This window comes from Tachyglossus aculeatus, unplaced genomic scaffold (assembly GCF_015852505.1).
Source record: "Tachyglossus aculeatus isolate mTacAcu1 unplaced genomic scaffold, mTacAcu1.pri scaffold_249_arrow_ctg1, whole genome shotgun sequence".
NCBI classification, from domain to species: Eukaryota; Metazoa; Chordata; class Mammalia; order Monotremata; family Tachyglossidae; genus Tachyglossus; species Tachyglossus aculeatus.
Window position 1 is genome coordinate 57,225 of NW_024044964.1, and position 6,515 is coordinate 63,739.

The following is a 6,515-nucleotide window of genomic DNA, read 5'->3' on the forward strand; positions in this document are numbered from 1 at the left end:
TCCAATCCCAGCTCCTCCACTTGTTTGCCGTGTGACTTCGGGCAAGTCACTTCACTTCTCTGTGCCCCAGTTACCTCATCTGTAAAATGGGGATTAAGACTGTGAGCCCCACGTGAGTCAACCTAATCACCCTGTATCCCCCCCAGCGCTTAGAACAGTAGATAGCACATAGTAAGCGCTTAACAAATACCATCACTGTTATTAAAATATGAAATAAATTTTTTTTAAAAAGTCAGGTGGAAAGAGAAATGAGAACAGCACCTATGCTGATCAATCCCCCACAGAAGGGCCAAATCCGACTTCCTGGATAATAATAACAACAACTGTGGTCTTTGTTAAGCACTTATTATGTGCCAGAAACTGTACTAACCACTGGGATAGACAACACAAGATAACTGGGTTGGACATAGTCCCTGTCCCACTTTGGGCTCACAGTCTTCATCCCCAGTTTACTAATGAGGAAACTTGAGGCACAGAGATTAATAGAGAAGGGAAAGTCAGGGGTGTTGGATAATCCCTGTTGGGTCACTGGGGGAGAGTCAGAGATAGGGAGGTGAAGAGGCAGGGGAGTTGGATGGTCCATGCTGGGTCACTAGGGGAGAGTCAGGGATGAGGTGGGCAGAGACATGTGGGTCGGATGGTCACACAGCCAGGCAAGTGGCAGTGCGACCTTTTGGTTTGGGGTTCCTATTCAAGTTTTTGCCCTCGTTCGATCCCCAGGAGAGGTTCATTTCACAGAGCCTGGAAATTCAGAACTGCAGACCCTATAATAGTCCTGTCTCTGGTACAATACCTACCTTCCGCTCTCCCACCTGCATCCCTGGTGACATCGTCACAGGAACCCACATAATCCTGCTTCTCAAAGACAGATGGAGTGGAAACACTAATCAACACCATGTTCTCTTGACATAGACCCACAGAAGCCACCACTGTCCGTCGCAAAGCTGCTCTGACTGACAAGGGTTCATTCCTTTGTTGGGATGAAGATATGCAGGGTTGCCCGGCAGTCAGGACTGGGCACAGCGATGGTAGACCTTTCTACAGATATAAAGGCCCTGGGTTTCTCAGCACTGCAGTCAAATCAAACGGAACCTGTACCCTGCACTGATCCCCAGCCCCTGGGTGTGGTAACCCCTTTCTCACAATTCTCCCCTTTAAGCTTAGCCTCTCATACAGATATACATACACATAGCATGGCTTACTGGAAAGAGCACGGGTTTGGGAGTCCAAAGACATAGGTTCTAATCCCGCCTCTGCCACTTGTTTGTGGTGTGACCTTGGGCAAGCCGCTTAATTTCTCTGGGCCTCAGTTCCCTCATCTGTAAAATGGGGGTTAAGACTGTGAGTCTGATTACCTAGTATCTACCCCAGCACTTAGAACGGTGCTTGGCACATAGTAAGCACTTAACATATATACCACAATTATTATTATAATTGTACACATGCTCGCATACACACAAGCGCACACACATGCATGCACACCTTCCCTATTCATTCACTCATTCATTCATTCATTCAATCGTAGTTATTGAGCGCTTACTGTATGCAGAGCACTGTACTAAGCACTTGGGAAGTACAAGTTGGCAACATATAGAGACAGTCCCTACCCAACAATGGGCTCACAGTCTAGAAGGGGGAGAAAAGCAACAAAACAAAACATGTGGACAGATGTCAAGTCATCAGAATAAATAGAAATAAAGCTAGATGCACAGCATTAACAAAACAAATAGAATAGGAAATATGTACTGTACAAGTAAAATCCATAGAGTAATAAATCTGTACAAACATGCATATACAGGAGCTGTGGGGAGGGGAAGGAGGTAGGGTGGGGGGATGGGGAGGAGGAGAGGAAAAAGGGGGCTCAGTCTGGGAAGGCCTCCTGGAGGAGGTGAGCCCTCGGGCTTTGAAGGGAGGAGGAGAGCTAGCTTGGCGGATGTGTGGAAGGAGGACATTCCAGGCCAGGGGGAGGACGTGGGCCGGGGGTCGACGGCGGGACAGGTGAGAACGAAGTATAGTGAGGAGGTTAGCCACAAAGCAGTGGAGGGTGTGGGCTGGGCTGTAGAAGGAGAGAAGGGAGGTAAGGTAGGAGGGGGCAAGGTGATGGAGAGCCTTGAAGCCGAGAGTGAGGAGTTTTTGCTCGATGCGTAGGTTGACGGGTAGCCATTGGAGATTTTTGAGGAGGGGAGTAACATGCCCAGAGCTTTTCTGAACAAAGAAAATCCCTCCCTATTGGAGGACTGTGCCACCCATGGCTCCATCTTGACGGCAGGGCAGGTCTGGGCCTCGTCCTCTGTCCATACTAGAAAGATGAGCTTCAAGTTTGGAGAGATTCATTGAGCAGTTTTTTTTAAATGAGTAGTAGTTAGATTCTCCCCTCAGTCATCCTGCCCTGAGCTGAGTGATGCCGGGGGCTGTGGCTGTAGGGCTTCAAGCAGACTGGACATGCAATTGTGGGAGAGGGGGTCCTCAGGACTCACCCAGGCCTCCTCTGGGGATGGACAGAAGAACCTTGGTCTCATAGGAGCGAAGTGACACTGGAGCTTTTCCTCTGGTCCCAGCCCATGGACATTTAGAGCTCTGGACCCTGGTCTTGAGGTACCTGAATTAGCAATCCTACGGTCCGATCGGGACACCTGTGTTGCAAGGAAAACCAGTGCTCTAAGCTGGGTGTGGAGTGGGGGGGGGGGGGAGGATGCAGGGAAAGCAAAATTGGTGGGGGGTGGGGGAGCACAGACAACCGAGTTTTGCCAACACTTTTTACCACTCTCCCCGCCCCTGCCCCTCCCAACATGGTTCATTCGTTCATTCATTCATTTGATTGTATTTATTGACTGCTTACTGTGTGCACAGCACTGTAGTAAGCACAATTCAGCAATAAGGAAGACAATCCCTGCCCACACAGGGTTTACAGCCTAGAAAGTGGGGAGACTCTAGATATATATACACATAAGTGCTGTGGGTTCTGGAGAGGGGGCAAGAGCAAAGGGAGCAAGTTGACGCGGATGGGAGGGGGAGCTGAGGAAAAGGGGGGCTAAGTTCAGGCTGGGGTGTAGAAGGAGAGAAGGGAGGTGAAGTGGGAGCAAGGTGATGGAGAGCTTTGAAGCCAATAGTGAGGAGTTAAGTGAACCCCCAGACATCTGCAGCAAGTCTCACTGCCACACTCTTCCCAGCAAACACTTGCCCATCCCTTCCTCAGAACCTCAGAAGGAGCTTGTTCTCCAGAGACTGGACATTCTATACACCACACAGAATTCAGTTTCTAGTAAAAAAAAAACAAACCTGTTTTGTCCTCCCACCTGCACCCCCAATTCTGTTACTCCAGGAACGCCTGTCCCTCCTAGACTGTAAGGTTATTGCAGGCAGAGAATCAATCAATCAATCAATCGTATTTATTGAGCGCTTACTGTGTGCACAGCACTGTACTAAGCACTTGGGAAGTACAAGCTGGCAACATATAGGGACAGTCCCTACCCAACATTGGGCTCACAGTCTAGAAGGGGGAGACAGAGAACAAAACCAAACATACTAACAAAATAAAATAAATAGAATAGATAGGTACAAGTAAAATAAATAAATAAATAAATAAATAAATAAATAAATAAATAAATAAATAAATAAATAAAGTAATGAATATGTACAAACATATATACATATATACAGGTGCTGTGGGGAAGGGAAGGAGGTAAGGCTGGGGGGATGGAGAGGACATTTCAGAGAATGTGTCTGTGGTATGGTACTCTCCCAAATTCTTAATACAGAGCTCTGCACACAATAAGCGCTCCAACAACCCGAGCGATTGGTTGAAGGCCGGGGGGGGGGGTGCAGGGGGGCGGGGGGGAAGGGCGGGGGGATTGTCTCCCCCCTTTAGTTTCAGGTACTCAGTGTACGAGCCCTTCCACGGGGACTGTCTCCCCTTTCAATTCAGGTGCTCAACTTTATAAGCCTGTCACAGGGGAATTGGCTCCCCTTCAGTTTCAGGGTGCTCAGTACAAGTTCTAAAGTGAAACCAAGCTACCATTTGAGAAGCAGGATGGCTTAGTGAAAAAAGCCCGGGCCTGGGAGTCAGAAGGTCGTGGGTTCTAATTCTGACTCCACCACTTGTCTGCTGTATGACCTTGGGCAAGTCACTTCACTTCTCCGTGCTTCAGTTCCCTCATCTGTAAAATGGGGATTGAGACTGTCCCTTATTCAAGTGGGACAGAGATTGGGTCCAAACCAATTTGCTTGTACACATCCCTTCACTTAATACAATGTCTGGCACATAGTAAGCACTTGACAAATGACATCATTGTCATTATTATTACCACTGTATACAGCAGAATACTTCATCCCATGCTTAACCTAACTAAAAGGGGAGTAGATGCCTACCACACAGAGAAGCGGTGTGGCTCATCATCATCATCAATCGTATTTATTGAGCGCTTACTGTGTGCAGAGCACTGTACTAAGCGCTTGGGAAGTACAAATTGGAAAGAGCCCGGGCTTTGGAGTCAGAGTTCATGGGTTCAAATCCCAGCTCCGCCAATTGTCAGCTGTGTGACTTTGGGCAAGTCAACTTAATAATAATGATGGGATTTGTTAAGCGCTTACTATGTGCAAAGCACTGTTCTAAGCGTTGGACTTAACTTCTCTGTGCCTCAGTTACCTCACCTGTAAAATGAGGATTAAGACTGTGAGCCCCCTGTGGGACAACCTGATCACCTTGTAAGCTCCCCAGCGCTTAGAACAGTGCTTTGCACATAGTAAGCGCTTAATAAATGTCATTATTATTATTCATTCAGTCATTCAATCATATTTTTTGAGCGCTTACTGTGTGTAGAGCACTGTACTAATGGGTTTCTTACACACATTCACATACACACACAATTACGACAAAAAATAGCTACCAATCCGACTGGCTTCCCCAGGTGTTATGAAGACAGGCCCACGTCAGAAGAGTTTCAAGGAGTCTGGCCCACCACAGCATGCCATCCTGGTTCAAGTCTTAGGTGCTTTGGCCTCGGCCCCAGTAAGGTGTCTCAGCGCAGGTCTTATAGCTTTTTTTTCTTTGTTCCGCGGCCCCCGGGGACCAGTTCATTCCCCCTTTTATCGGTTGTTTGGGAGGTTGGGGGGAAGGGGGAGGATTGCCGCTGGACTTCTCCTTTGTGGCTCTGATTCCCTGCTGATTTCAGCTCAGGCGTCTCATTACCAGGAGAAGCCTGGGGGGAAGGCAACCGCACCCTTCCAGTGCTTATTTACCCCTCGGGCTCCAACCCAGCCGGCAGCCTTTATTCTGCCCAGGAGAGCAATTTAGCAGCTCCTCAAATCCCTCTGCAAAACAATTCCATTTCTTTTCAGCCATTCAAGTCCCCCTCAAACTTTTCGGCAAGATAATTCAGTTTCCCTCCCAGTTCCTCCATTGCCCTGGTTGCTGTCGGGGTCATGGAATAATTTCTTAGGAAATGGATTCTGCGTTAAAAGATGGACTCACTCTTGCTCACCACAAACTCCACTTCTCAGCGAGGAATGGGATGGACACTTCATTCATTCATTCATTCATTCAGTCGTATTTATTGGGTACATAGTGTGTGCAGGGCACTGGACTAAGCACTTGGAAAGTACAATTCAGCAACAAAGACAGACAACCCCCGCCCACACAGGGCTTACAGTCTAGAAGGGGGAAGACAGACATCAAAACAAGTCTACAGGCAGCAATATAAATAAAAAGAATTACACCTATATAAATACATAAATGTTGTGTGGTGGGGACAGGTGAGGGCATGAGCAAAGGAAGTGAGTTGAGGAGATACGGATGGGAGGGGGAGTTGAGGAAAAGGGGGGCTTAGTCTGGGAAGGCCTTTGGAGGAGTTGAGCCTTCAGTAGGGCTTTGAAGGGGGAAAGAGTGAAGAGGGGAAAGTCCTCACCCTCGGCTTCAAGGCTCTCCATCACCTCGCCCCCTCCTACCTCACCTCCCTTCTCTCTTTCTACAACCCAGCCCGCACCCTCCGCTCCTCTGCCACTAATCTCCTCACCGTGCCTCGTTCTCGCCTGTCCCACTGTCGACCCCCGGCCCACATCATCCCCCTGGCCTGGAATGCCCTCCCTCCACACATCCGCCAAGCTAGCTCTCTTCCTCTCTTCAAGGCCCTACTGAGAGCTCACCTCCTCCAGGAGGCCTTCCCAGACTGAGCCCCCTCCTTTCTCTCCCCCTCCTCCCCCTCTCCACCCCCCCGCCTTACCTCCTTCCCTTCCCCACAGCACCTGTATATATGTATATATGTTTGTATGTATTTATTACTCTATTTATTTTACTTGTACATATCTATTCTATTTATTTTATTTTGTTAATATGTTTTGTTCTCTGTCTACCCCTTCTAGACTGTGAGCCCACTGTTGGGTAGGGACATCTCATCTTCATCTCAGGCAGGAGTGTGTACACTCTGCTTTTCAGAGAAAAGTAGGGTAGAAACACTGGTAGGCACTTTATCCTCTTGCTGACATTAGATCCCACTTGCTTCTCTGTTGAGCCCAGAAAG